Source organism: Manis javanica, chromosome 11, assembly GCF_040802235.1.
Source record: "Manis javanica isolate MJ-LG chromosome 11, MJ_LKY, whole genome shotgun sequence".
NCBI lineage: Eukaryota > Metazoa > Chordata > Mammalia > Pholidota > Manidae > Manis > Manis javanica.
Genome location: NC_133166.1, coordinates 30,023,664 through 30,039,044, shown reverse-complemented (window position 1 = coordinate 30,039,044; position 15,381 = coordinate 30,023,664).

The window sequence follows — 15,381 nt, the reverse complement described above, 5'->3', positions numbered from 1 at the left end:
AAACAAGTCAGTAAGCAATTAGGCAAGAAAATGAAATAAAAGGCATCCAAACTGGACAGGAAAAAGTAAAACTATATTTGCAGATGATATGACCTTCTTACTGTATATAAAAAATCCTGAATGGTATACTAAAATCTATTAGAACTAGTAAACAATCTTGGCAAGATTTCAAGATACAAGGTCAATATACAATAAGTTGCAATTATTGTAAATCAAGTAAATTGTATTTCTATACAGAAGCAATAAACAAACTGAAAATTAAGAAAACAATTTCATTTACAGTAGTATCCAAAAGAATAAAATGCTTAGAAATATTTACAAAAGAAATGTAAAATACCTACTTTGAAAACTACCAAACATCACAGAAGGAATTAAAGAAGACCTAATGCATAGAGAGACATCCATTTTCATGGATCAGAAGACTAATACTGGTGAGATAGCACTACTCCCTAAATTGATTATAGTAAACTGTAATTCCTATCAAAATCTATCTGACTTCCCAGAAACTGATAAACTGTTCCTGAAAGTCATCTGGAAATTCAAGGAACCCAGAATAGTAAAAACAAGCTTGACATGGAAGAACAAAGTTGGAAGACTCATATTCCCTAATTTCAAAACTTACTACAAAGCTACAATAATCAAGACAGCATGGTATTGGCATAAAGATAGACATAGATCCATGGATTAGAATTGAGTCCAGAAAAAAATCTTCATATTTATTGTTGATAGATTTTGACACGGGTGCCAAGATAATTAAATTGGGGAAAGGATAGATAATCTTTTTCAACACATGGTGCTGAAACAACTGGATTTCCATGTGCATAATAATAAAGCTGGACCCCTACCTTTCATCGCATCCAAAAATTAAATAAAAATAGGTTTCAGTCCAAGTAGTGCTCATGTGTGGTTTCGTAGCTGGTGTGTTTCTTCTCTCTGAAGTTTTAATCAAATAGGCCTTGAGCCCAAGTTCTGTGCAGGTACTTGTGCTGGCTGTGATGAGAACAGAGATGAATCATGCCAGAGCCTTTCCCAGGCAGCCTCCCACACAGGAACATATGATGTCTTGGTTAAGGGCAGAGCCCACGGACATAACGATAGTAATAATGACGATGATGGTGATTGCTAACATAATGGAGTACGAACTCTGAGTCAAGCACCTTCTAACTACTTTACAAATACTAATTCTTTGATTCTTACAAATATTTTGTCCCCATTTCACTGATGGGGAAACTGAGGCATGGGGGAGGTAAACTAGCCACACAGCTGATAAATAGCAGAGTTGGTGAGAGAGGGGCTCTCAGGGAAGGCTCCCAGGGACTGCACCTGTGCCAGGCCTGGGCAAATGATACCAATACAGAGGAAAGGGCAAGGCATCATGGTCAGCTGAGGCACACTCCTCATCTCGTGTGCATTGGCCACAAGTCTTCTTGGAGTTCTGTTGCTGACCTGCCCATGCTGGGCTCAGCAGCCCTGCGGAACTCTGGGCCTGCCTTCGCCTCCACAGCCCGCATGGTCCTAATGAGCATCTCGTCAGCCTGGCACAAAGCAGGGGCTTGTGGGTAGTTGCTGGGGTTCTGGGACTTGACATTTACACTTGCCCATGGGCTGAACTTTACTTCTTTCTTTTATGAAAAACAATTTAGTTGCAAAAGCAATACATAGTCATTATAGAAAATACACAGCTGTTACACATGTACTAGGGAGACAAATAGCAGAGCTTGCTCTGGCTGCCTGTTCAAGCTGGAGGAGGTGATTCTTACAAGGTTTCTTGATGGTCTTTGGATATGAAAGGTCAGGATTTTCCTGCTGGAAAAGGCAGGTTCCGTGAAGGAGGCTTCATACTCTATGTAGGAAAACAGAGGGCCTGAAGGATTTGAAGTTTGGTGGTCAAGTTGAGGACCCAGAATGGGGCTGGGCAGAAGTGAGGATATCCAGAGAGGGATCCAGCCACCTATTGAGAGTCAGGGGCCAGAGAAGAAGAACTTCCAGTGAGAATCCCCCAGAAGCAGGGTCAGGCACAGGACATGTAGGATCTACCGTGCCATGTAGAGCTGTGACCTTCAGCAGTGCCTCCAGTAAGAGTCCTTGTGGAAATGAAGGAAAAGGGGCAGTGTTTCATTTTTGTGTTAACTAAGGACAGGAGGAACAGCTGCAGAATGCGGATGCCAGGGAAACCAAGAGCAGCAGGAAGAGGAAATCAAAGTAAACAGGAGAAGGAGGTGCCTGGAAATTTACACAGTGCTGGGGGAGGACATTGGAACTTGCTTATATATATTTGCTTACATATAAACATATTTGCTCTATACTTTCCTCAGTATATAGGATGAAGATTTTAATCATTTTTACTTAAATGTTGAAAGAAAGGGTGATTCTGTGAGGCTGGAAGACTCAGCGATATAGAGATGGCAGATATTGGGGCTACAAGTATAAAAAATAGGGGGAAATAAAAATCTCTCCACATCCCACCATATAAAGAGAGTCCAAACATTTTGGTGTGTATTATATACCTTCAGACTATTTTCTATGTACCTGTATACTTCTTTATCTGATTTTAAATGTGGGATTTAATGTGCACATTATTTTGAAGCCTGCTTTTTCTACTTAGTATGGTATTATCTGCATCCTTCCATTTCAAGAAATATTCATCTTGACATAATTTCTAGCAGTGTAGTGTTTTATATGGAGATACCATAGGTGACCCACATGATGACACAGCCAAGGCTGAATGTTTTGATTTTAGCTTTTTAATGAATGTTTTTATGGATTTATGCTCATAGTTTGACGAGTCAAACAATTCTATAAAAGTTGCTGTGAAAAATGGCAGTCTCTTACCCACTCTCCCTCTTTGCCCAGAAACATAGGTAACCACTTTTACTTCCTCTTTAGCTAATTATTTTGGTGTTTACCTCCAGGTTTTAACTGCCTGTAATTGTTACTTGTTGATTTGTATCTTAGGTATTAGTTCTTGATTTCTGGCTATGGAAATCGAGGCTATAGCTCACTTTCCTCCTACATTCCAGCACACATACACATCTACCCATTCTCCTATCATCCTGATGAAACGTCATTTTGGTTAGATCAGTATGCAGAGTTCACATTACTGTGGTCATGTAAATGCTGATGGTAGCTGCATGGTGTAGTAAGATGATGAATTGTATTTCCCTCCACAAATTTTCTTTTCTCTGGAATTGTCTTGTGTTGCGCACTGGGCTTTCCAGAAAGCAAGCTCTGAAATGGAGCTTAGTGTCTAGGATGTTTATTAGGGAGTACCATTGGGATCAACACGTGTGGAAGAGGGAAAGAAGACAGGACTGGGGATCTGGGAGAGAGAAGTCAGGCTGCCGTGCAGGCTGAGCACAGCCTTGACTGACACCACGGGAGCCCTGGAGCTAGAGTGGCCGTGCAGAATGGCCCCTTCGTTAGTTTAGTTTCCTTGTGTTAGTCAATAATTTAACCCCAAACCTTTGGCTGGTTGTCAGAATCTCCTCTCTGCATTAGTTTGCATCAGGCATTCAGTGCAATCCTATTTTCTTACAGAAGTCTCTTCTGGACCCTTGGACCTGCTCCAGGGTCTGTTGGCTGTTGGGTGCCTGGGCCTGCTATCATCTGGGGCTCTCCTTCACTGTCACCCTGGGCTCGATGGTATCCCACTGTACAGAGGGTCTGGTCACTATACTCTCCTGGGCTGGGTATTCTGTTTTCATGGATCCCATGCCTCTCTCTTTCTTAGTTGATTCCCTTGTTTTAGTGGAGCATATCTTCCAGTAATATTCCTAGAAAGTAATGAGTTGTAAAATTTTTGAGATACTACATACATGAAAATATTGTTGTTTTGTCCTTATAAATTCCTAGTTTGGAAAAATATAGACTTCTAGTTTGGAAATACCTTTTTTCAAGTTTAAACACATTGCCTTATGCCTTCTAGCTTCCAGTGTTGCTACTGAGAAGTCTGTAGCTGCTCTGATGTTGGACCCTTTGTATGAGACTGGTTTTTCCCATGTGGAAGCTTGTGGGATCTTTTGTTCCTGATGATGAAATTTGCCTAGGTGGGTGTGTTTTTCATCCATTGAAAGCACGTGATGGTCCCTTTCAATTCATTTGGAAATTCATGGGCTTTGTTTCCAGGAACATTTCTTTAATTATTCCTTTGATGTTTTCCTTCCCTTCTTTTTCTTTTTCTGGAATGTCTTACTATTGAGATACTGTGTATTCAGTACCTCATCTTACCACTCGTTCATTTGCCCACCATTTTATTTTATTTTGGGGGGAAGATTTCCTCAGTTTTATCATCTAATACTTTTCTAGTAAGTTTTTTATGTGAAACAAAACACACAAATAACAAAATGCACAGATCACTGGAGTGCATTCAGCTCAGTGAATTATCACAAACTGAAAATACTTGTGTAACTCCCACTCAGGCCGAGGACTAGAGCACCATTATGACCCTGCAGCTCTCTCTTGTCCCCTCACCACCACTCCCCTTCCCCCAGCCCCTAAACAACCATTGTGTTAACTCCTACCACCATAAATCAGTTGTGTTGTTTCCAGTAGTTTTTGTACTTGAGTGTACACAAGAACCACCTGGAAGATTTGTTAAAACACAGGTTTCTGGGACTCACTCTCAGAGTTTCTGATTCTGTGTCTAAGGTGGAGCCCAAGAAATTTCATTTCTAGCAAGTTACTAGGTGGTATCAGTGGGACAACTGTTTGAGAACCACTGGCATTAACTTTGTGAACTGCATCCTTTTTTTTTAAATATAGCTCAAGTTCATTCATTTTAACTGCTGACTAGTATGAATACACCATGTAATATGAAGATACTTATCCATTCTGCTTTTGTTAGTGGTCATTTAAGCTCATCCCAGTATCTGGTTATTAGGAATAACAGACATTCCTTTAAAGTCTTTTGGTGAAAATGTGCCTACTTTATGCTGGGTATATATCCATAGGAAAATAATTGCAGATGGCATGTGTCAAAGTTTTCCAAAGTGGTCGTATAAATTTTCACTCCCAGCAGCAGGGTATGAGTGCTCTCCTTGCATTACATCCTAGACAGCACTTGGTATTGCCAATCTTTTTATTTGTAGCCATTCTGGTAGAGATGCAGTGGCATCTTACTGTGGTTTTAATTTCCAGGATGATGATGATATTGAGCACTTTTTCATCAGTGTATCAGCTACTTGGATATCCTTGTTGAAGAAGTGCCCATTCAAATTTCAGTTTTTTACTTATTTTTTATAGATTTGTCTATCTTACTGACTTGTAATGGTTCTTTATGTATTCTGGATATGACTATTAGTTGATAATGTGTATTGTAATATCTTCTTTCATTCTGTGGTTTACCTTTACTCTGTTAATGGTAAATTTTGATAAATAGAAATGTTTAAGTTTTGTGTGTGTGTGTGTGTGTGTGTGTGTGTGTGTGTGTGTGTGTGTGTAGTGAGACTACCTGAAATTTCTTTTAGCACATTTCCAGTATATAATAAAGTATTACCAACTATAGTCACCATGCTGTATTAGCTCTCTAGGCTTATGCATCCTACCTAACTGTAACTATGTATTCTTTGACCAACATGCCCTCATTTCCCCCCCAACTCCCTGCCCCTGGTAACCACCATTCTACTCTTTGCCTCTATGTAATCAGCTTCTTGAGATCCCACAGGTAAGTGAGATCATGTAGTATTTTTCTGTTTCTGGCTTATTTCATTATGTATCATAATGTGCTGCAGGTTTGTCAGTTTTATCCCAAATGTCAGGATCTCCTTGTTTCTTAAGGCTGAAGAGTATTCTACTTTATATAAATATAAAGCAAGGTGAAGAAGAAGTGAATATAGGAACATATAAAGAAGAATAAGAAATAGCAAAGAAACCTACAGTTGAAAAAGTTGAATTCTAAATGACACTCTCATCATTTGACTCCTGTGTGGAGAGGGAATATGAAATTTAAGTCACTTCTTTTTTTTATATCATTAATATACACTTACATGAACAACATTGTGGTTACTAGATTCTCCTCATTATCAAGTCCCCCCCACATACCCCATTACAGTCACTGTCCATCAGTGTAGTAAGATGCTATAGAATCACTACTTGTCTTTTCTGTGTTGTACAGCCCTCCCTGTGCCCCCCCATATTACTTGTGCTAATCGTAATACCCCCTTTCCCCCTTATCCCTCCCTTCCCACCCATCCTCTGCAGTCCCTTTCCCTTTGGTAACTGTTAGTCCATTCTTGGGTTCTGTGATTCTGCTGCTGCTTTGTTCCTTCAGTTTTTCCTTTGTTCTTATACTCCACAGATGAGTGAAATCATTTGGTACTTGTCTTTCTCCTCCTGGCTTATTTCACTGAGCATAATACCCTCTAGCTCCATCCATGTTGTTGCAAAGGATAATATTTGTTAAGTCATTTCTTTTGGGAGAGACTTGCCCTTGTACCAAGAAGATGGAATGTGCTAATTTAACTAAATCAAGGGGTCCTACTCCTGAAAAGGGAATTGGGGCCAGTTTTCCAAAGCACATGGGTTGCTTAGGGAGAGATAGATGCCTGAATGAAATGAGTAAATGAAAATCTGTGCACTGTTGGAAGGAGATAGAGGACGATGGATGCTTGAGAGGCAACCAAAAAGAGCCCTACGTTTTCCAGTGAGCTCAGTGAGCTAAGCCTTGACAATTTGCAGAGACCCTGCAGCACGAACAGATGTTGGCAGAGGTTGTCCCAATTTCCCAGGAACTAAGCAACTCTTTCTGTTATGGATTTATTTGGTAGTTATCACTGACTTCAAGTCCTTCTAGTATGCCTTTCTGTACTGTGTAACCTAACAAGCTAAAAAACACCATGAAAAGCATTTCCAAGGTTCTCTTGCAGCTAGGGTCCTGGATATGACTTACATCCTGCCAGTGAAAGGTACCTATGCAAAATTTGAAAGTAGGAGTGAGGCAGAGGCTATTTTGTAACGTTTTTGGCTTTGTTTTTGCAAGCCTGTGGAAATAGTCTAATGACCAGTTTACAGGTGTTGATAAGCAGTTGCTGTAATGGCAGCTTACTCATCTTGATTCTTGAGAGGTTAAATAATTTGTCACAGGTTATATAAGTAAGTGATAGAATTCAAGCTCAGGCGACTGAATTCATTAGCTACTTGGACAGTTCTTGAGGGCTGCCATGGTTGTGCAGAAATAGTAGCTTGCTGGTGGGGTAGGTCTGGTGTCTTCTGGAAATCATTCCTGAAGGCCCATCCTACAGCTTACTCCTCTAGTTCTTCCAAACATTTTGTAAGTTCTCAGTTCTCTCTATTGTGTACTTTCAGAGTGATTTCAGTTTCCTGCATTGCAACCTCCTTACTAGCATATATTAAGGGAAATACCCTTCTTAGAATCTGGACAGACCTAGCTTATCTCCCAAAATGTTTCCTAATTATAATCATGCCATGAGTATGGATTAATAGACAGGTTTGCTAATAAGCAGGGGCAAGTACCAGTGCCTTCGCCCAGTTGTAGAATAGACCAAATAGAGGAATTCAGGAAATATGGTATCGGCCAGTTTCCATGGGTCCTGCCTCCACTGGGTGGACGGGCATAAGAATCTCTTTTGCTGTGTACCAGAGCCCGTACTTGGCACTTCACAGACATCGTCTCATCCACCTCTCACTATAACCCTACAAACCATGTACAACTCCTCTTAGTTTATCTATGAGGAAATTGAGACTCTGGGGGGTTAATGTGACCTGACCAAGATCCCACAGATAATAAGTGACAGGATCAGAGTTAACATTTAGGTCTGTCTGCAAGCTCAGCCTGTACTAATTTACATTTAAAACAGTCTTGTCTTTTCTTAATTATAAAAGTAATACATGTTCATTACAGAAACTGTAATCATCCCTTTGGTGTCATGGTAGCAAGATGGAAACAAGGACTTCTTTCTCTACAAATGCATTTACATAATTGTGAAGTCTCCACTTCTATCACAGTTTTGAAATAAGATATATGAGTTCTTTTCTTTTTCTTTTTTTTTCCTTGAATATCTACATGAACAATATTTCAGAAATAAATAACTGATAAACTGGCTTCTGTTGACTTATTAATAAATGAAAGGGCATAGTTAGGTACCTTCAGTAAAACTGCCTAAGGAATCAACAGGTAATTGCAAGGAATTACAGGTCACGTCTTAACTTGTTATCTTATTAATAAGCTCTATGAGCTAATTTAGAAGGATTATGGCATCTCTATTATCAGTAATCATATAATGATTTTAATGATTGACCAGAGCGTGTGTGTGTGTGTGTGTGTGTGTGTGTGTGTGTGTGTGTGTGTGTGTATGTGTTTTGATTGCTCATTCTCTTCTCACAGGCTTTAGGCAGTAGTTACCAATGTTGCCACAAGAATTTAAAAAATGTTATTCATTGCCTGTTTAGCCTAAGTTGATCCAGGACGATAGCTCACTATAATCAGGTGCCAACATTTCTAAGGCAACAGGAGAAATTCATTACTCTCTGTAGCTGAAAATAAAGTATGAAAAAACACTGAAAATGCCAATGCTTTTCAAAAATGGTTGGGATCTAGACTTCATTCAGTTTTAAGTTGCTTTGGTCGTTTGACAATAAAAATTCACCTCCACTCCAGTTCTCTTCCACAATAGAAAAACTTTCCTCACTATAATATTAAAGGTACTTTCCATTTTTTAAAGTATTTTTGAGTGTTTTTTAAGTTAAATATTTTATCCCTTTGAAGTTAATTCAGTGGAGGCATGAGGAATGCATTGAACTCATTTTTGCCTAAGTGGGTACCCACTTGTTCGAAGACCACTTATTTAGTGGTCCATATTTTCTCCAAAGACTTGAGATATATCAGCCTTACTCTATTTTGTCTACCTATGACTTTGCAACTATTTCTGGATATTGTATTCTGCCCCATTAGCCTATCTGTCTATACATATGCCAGCACTACACTGTTCTGATTATTACTGAGGCTTCGTTAACATCCATTCATATCTAGAGGGCTTATCTGCCTCCCCCACTATTGCTCTTCTTTTTCATACTTTTTATCACTATTTTTGTTCTTTCCTTTTTCTACATAAACTGTAGAATAAATTTATCTAGTTAAAATAAAAGAAGAAGATTTTAAGTCTTCTTGGATCATATTAAAACTTTAAGTTATGGAGAACTGACGTTTTTATGATGTTGAGTATTTCAATCCAGAAGCATGTTATTTTTCTACTTGTTCAAGTTTTCTTTTAGTAGTGTTTAGCACTGTTTAAAATTTTTCACATAGGCCTTGAATATTTCTTGCTATGTTTATTCCCAGGCATTTTATTTTTGCTGTTATTGCTATTATAAATAGGGTCTTTTCTTCCATCACATCATTCATTTTAAGAAAACTTTATTTTTATACTTTAATTTTTTTCCATACTAGTTTACTGTATTTTCTTATTGCTTGTAGTAGACTTTCAGTTGAATTTCTTGGGTTTTCCAGATACACAAATCTGTCAGCTGAAATTTTTCTCATAATTTATATATATCTACTTTATTTTTGTCTAGGTGATTTGACTAATATATCCTATAAAATGTTAACTAATATCAAAGTGATCATATTTGTCTTGTTTCAGAGTTTAGTGGGAATGCTTCTAGTGTTTCTCCATTACATTTGATGTTGGCTTTTGGATTGAGATAGATTTTTTTTTTCACATTAAAGAAGTACCTATCTCCAACTTATTGAATGCTTTTGTCAAGGATACTTGTAGTTTAAAATGTCCTTTAGCATCCATGGAGATGATCATATGATTTTCCTCCTTGAAATCATTTATTATGATTAATTATATAAGTAGATTTATAATATTAAACCATCCTTGCATCCTGAAATGTATACCACTTAATTATGATGCTAAATTCGGATGGCTAACTTTTTGTTTAGGGTGATTTATTGATGGTTATAGTAATACTGATCTGTAGTTTGCTTTTTTTTTGTCTATAGTACTATCAAATTTTGGCATTAGTGGTATACTTGCTTCCTAGAAAGAATTCAAACTTTTTTTCTATGCCCAGGAACAATTTTAAAAATTGGAATAATCTTCTTTTTAAAAGTTTGTTAGAATTTCTCTTATGAATAATATCTGGACCTGCCGCATTTTTGAGAGATAGGGTAGCTCTTTGACAACCTTCTCTATTTCTTCTATATAAATTGTTTTCCATTATTTCTTCTCTCTTCTGAGACCAGTTTTGTGTGCATGGCTTTTCTGCTATTTAGAAATATTTGATTTTTCTTCTTATAAGTTGTCTTTACAGTTTTCACCATCTATGATGTCGTTCAGCCTCCATTTCTTTAGATAGTATCTATGACACCCCTACTATGAGAATAATAAAACAAACTCACATCCTAAAACAGGCCCCAGACTGGCAGCTGAGGCAGTGGTGGCAGCTAGAAGAGAGGAGGCTCTCTGGATGGGGCAGCATTGAGACCCGTGCTGCCTGGTCCATCCCCAGACCCTGTTCCTGTGGTAACTGCACAAACATTAACTCTTGCCTAAGCACTGGTTACAGGGATTGCTGACCCTCAGGCAGTAAACTTTGTCAGTAAATTATTACAGAATAAAAGCAAACACACATGCATGTTGTAATCAAGCATAGCATGGAGTTATTAGAATTCCTTGAAGAGTTTAGGACGTCTGGTTTTAAAAAGTGCTGTAACACTGCAAAGCAGAAATCCAGGCTTAGAAATAAAAATTAAATATAAAAATTGTTCCATGAAATGGAAAAGAACACTATTAACTAATGAAACTTCAGATTAACCAATTATTAATAAGGAGGACAACTTTAAAATAAATTTTCCCTGGTAATTGACGATATAATGATGATACATAAACAGATGTTTTGAATTACATACAAATCATGAAGTTACTTCTGATTTCTTATATGACCTCCACAAATTACAGGAAATATCAAAGAAAACATTGAAATGCCAAATTTACATTTTAAATTAAATTCAGGCTTACCTAAAAATGCTGTGTATGAAGAGTTAAATCTTCTTAGAAAATTGTTCCACAAGAATCATCAGCTCTAAATGTACTACAATTTATATTTCAAAATAATTTATCAAAATTTTATTCCAACAACACAATTTATTAGTGTTACAGCCTATAAAATATTCTTAACAGATCCATTAACAGTTGCATCAGCAGAAAGATCCTTCTCAAAATTAAAAATGATCAAAAATTATTTGTGACTTTTCATTTGCCAAGATCAACTGATGTCCCTTTAGTTATAGTGATTGAAAATGAAGATCCTTAAAGTATAAATTTCATGACCCAATACATAAATTTGCAGAAAAATGAACCAGAAAAAAAATCTTATGATCAATCAATATATCATATTAATGATATATTATTTATTACAGTATATAAAATTATGATACAAAAATGTTACCTCTTTACAGTTTGTAAGTTTATGTTGTCACACACATATCATTATTACCCCATTATATTTTATAAGTGGTAAAATATTTTTAAAGGAAAACTATTCTTAGTACTTCTAATGGAACTTTTCTCTTGCTTTTTGAATAGAGACTTGCATTTTAAATTTGCACTCGGCCCTACAAATCATGTAGCTGGTCCTGTTCATAAGGCTGGTCTATGTTACAGTTAGGGAAGCACCAAAGGTTTTTAAACAAGAATTGTTATACTTACAACTTGCAAGAAGTGCTGAGGATCAATACTCATTGTGTCTCTTCTGCTGGACTATAAACTTTGGAGGGTAGGGTTTGCATCTAATTCATCTTGTGTCTCCCATAGTGCCTAGCACAATGCCTGGTATGCATATAGGGTGTATGGAGCAATGGTTAAGAAGGAGGATCTGACGTCAACATCTTGGCACTGAGTCCTGGTCTGCCACCTCCTTAAAAGTAGCCTTTCTTCACTTCAGTTTCTACATCTGTAAAGTAAGGGTGGTGATGATACTTACTTCATAGAGTTTCTATAAAAACTCAATGAGCTAATGTATGTGAAGTACTTAAAATAGTGTCTGACACTTAGTAGTCACTCAAATGTTAACTGTATCATTTTAAAGTAAATATTTATTGGAAGAATTTTCAACCCTCTGTAAGCAAAAAAGAATGCTGGTGCAGTTTTTAGAACCATTGAAAAAAATAAGTGGAGACCAGGCATTTGCACGAAGATAGCATCAACTTTGTGAATAAAATAATCATTTATTACTTAGGCTCCCAAGAGGATCCAACCCTACTCAGAGGATCACCTGCTACCCAGCCAGAGTTTGCTAATGGAAGCTTATTTGAAACTGAACAGGAATATTTTTTGGCTGTAAATCACAGAAAGCCCAATTCAAAAAACCACAATGAGCCACCACTTCACAACCATTAGGATGGCTGTTATTTAAAACACAACATAAAGTAAACAAAACAGAAAGTAAGTGTTGATGAGGATGTGGAGAGATTGGAGCCCTTGTACATTGCTGATAAGAACATAAAATGGTGTAGCCACTATGGGAAACTCTATAGCAGTTTTTCAAAAAATTATAAGTAGAAACCATATGATCTAGCAATTCTACTTCTGGATATATACTCAAATGAACTGAAAGCAGGGACACAAAAACCCACATTTGTACACCCACATTCACAGCCATATTATTCACAACAGCCAAAAGGTGGAAGCAACCCAAGAATCCACTGAGGAATGGATAAACACAGTGTGGTATATACATAGGATGGAATGTTAATCAGCCTTAAAGAGGAAATTCTGACATGCTACGATATGGATGAACCTTGAAGACTTTATGTTACTTTATGAAATAAACCAATCACAAATACTGATTTTATTCATTTACGGTACTTAGCATGGTCAAATTAATAGGAACAGAAAGTAGAATGGTGGTTTCCAGGAGCTGGGGTGGGTGGAGGGATGGGCAATAACTGTTTAATGGGTACAGATTTTCAGTTTTGCAAGATGAAAAAAGATCTGGATGTGGGTGGCAGTGATGGTTGCACAACAATGTAAATATACTCAATGACACTAAACTGTATACCCAGAAATAGTTAAAATGGTAAGTTTTATTTATTTTACCACAATTTGAAAACTAGACATTAAAATTAAATTTAAAAAAACCAATTCAAACAATAAGGAAGTGTATTGGATGGAGGAAAAGGATGGTTTTGAGAGATGGTAAGAAAGTAGAGTTGATACGATTGTTTGGCTGTAGTGGGAAGAGAGAGAATGGAGTCCAGGATGACTGCCAGGTCTTGCGGTTGGCAGAATGGTGGTGTCCTTCCCTAAGAGAGGGAGCATCTCTGAGAAGGAGCACATTTGAGGAAGGAGATGAACTCTTATTTGAACATCTTGAATCTGACAGACCTGTGGGAGATCAAGGTGGAAGTATCCAGTAGGTGATTGGATACACAGAACTGAAGCTAAAGGAGAGATCCCAGATGGAGATTTCTATTACGGAAACAAGAGAATGAGTGAAGTGTCCGATGCAGAGAGAAGATGATTGAGAAGGCACTTCCTGAGAGCTTGCCTGCTGTGATGAAAACCCAGGAGACAGAGTTTCCAAAAGCTGCTGAAAAGTCAAAATAAGGTGGGTAGTGAAAAGTGTCCGGTGAATGCAGAGTTTAACCTAGCCCTGCGTAGTGAGGGGGCACCTAGGTCTTCTGCTTCCACGGTGTTTCTGGGGGCAGGAGCCCACACCAGTGAGATGGGGCTGGCTGGTCTCTCTGCCCCCTCAGGTGCATGGCCTCTCAGCCTGAGGGAGGGGAGAAGGTGAGGGAGATTTAGCCTCAATCCAGGTGCTGCCTGCGGCCTCTGAGAAGTTTGTGGGGATCTCATCTGGACCATAGAGGACAGATGGCAGCTTGCAAAGGGCCCACCAAGTCCCTCCTGACTTGGAACACTGAAAACATTGACATTTGAACATGAATTTCCCCTGGAGCTTTTCCCGTATGGAAATTTCCAGTTGTAAACCATATTGACTTGAATCTGAAGTGTCAGAAAGGTTACCCAGGAGTCTGGGAGCCAAGCAGCTGAAAGCACGTTTGTATGGAAGTTGTTGGGGCAAACAAAATAGGATTCAGAACATTTTTTGAGATCCATGCCAGTGGTGAGCTTTTCCAGGACACATGACAAAAACTGACTCTCTTTGTCAAAAAAACATTGGGTGTTATCCTAATTAATTTGTATTCTTACTGAAATATAAACTTGGGGAAGCAGTGAGGGGAAAGAGCAGCACATGTCATTTCTTTACTAGGCACAAGGGGCTAGAGGAGGCTCCCGTTGAGTTTAACAGGCAGCTTTATGTATTTATATGCTTCGACTGGAGCTAAAGAGGTCTGTGCCACACAATGGCCAGTGTCTAGTTGGATTTTAAAAGAAAATAACTTTGATCATTTCAAAAGCAATGAAGCCTGATGAGAAAAGAAAGCCATAATTTATGGCTACCATTAAGCACACAAAGACAAAGGTGGAGGGAACGTTTCACTAAGCGAAGATTTACAAATGTGTAAAAACCAGTCTTATGACTAGAAATAGCTGAGTGTCTCTCTCGGCACCAAACAAAAGGGGGCAGGTGGGAGGGGCCAAAGACAGAAAAAGGGATGCAACCTGCCTGCCTTCACTGGGGATGAAAAGGTCAAAAGAAAAACAACCACAGAGAAGTTGTATTCTCAGATTCTCCTCTGGCCAGCAGCACTGTCAACAAGAGCCCAAAGAGGCCATCAGCCTGGGCCAGGGCTTGAGAAGGGGCAGGGATAGAGACCAGGAGCTGTGGGAGGGGTTCCAGGGATGGGAGACTAGGAGCTGTGAGAGGGGGATCTGGGGACAGGCGACTGAAGGAGCTGTCGGTTGGGGGGGGGGGTCCAGGGACAGGAGACTGTGGGGGAGCTGTGGGAGGGGACCCAGGGACAGGAGACCAGGGAGCTGTGGGAGGCCGATGGACCCCAGGAAGATGTCTGTGTGTGAGCTAGGTGGGGATTTTTTTCTGACTTTTTTTGATTCTTTGGCAATCTTTCTGATTACCAAAGAAATGAATGAATATATATTTATGATTATTAAACGTTCCCCTGTGACTATATACACAAACATACATGTACCATGTATGTATATATGTATTAACAGGAGAAAACAGAGAAGTTCTGATTAAAACCCTTAGGTGTGGTGTTTTGTTGCATCTAGGAACTGTTGGTACATTTAATCCTGGAGTGATGCTGAGTGTGGTGGGCTTCAGACAACTGTGCCTGGGGTGGTGTGGGAAGGTCCTGTGTGTACAGTGTTCCCTTGTAAGGACTGCCTTGCTTAGAGGGTAAGCTGACCGGCATTGCCAGTATTTGCAGCTGGGCAGACATGATGTTATGAGTTCAAGTGGTTGTAGATATCCCAGGCAAAGTTGGAACTGTGT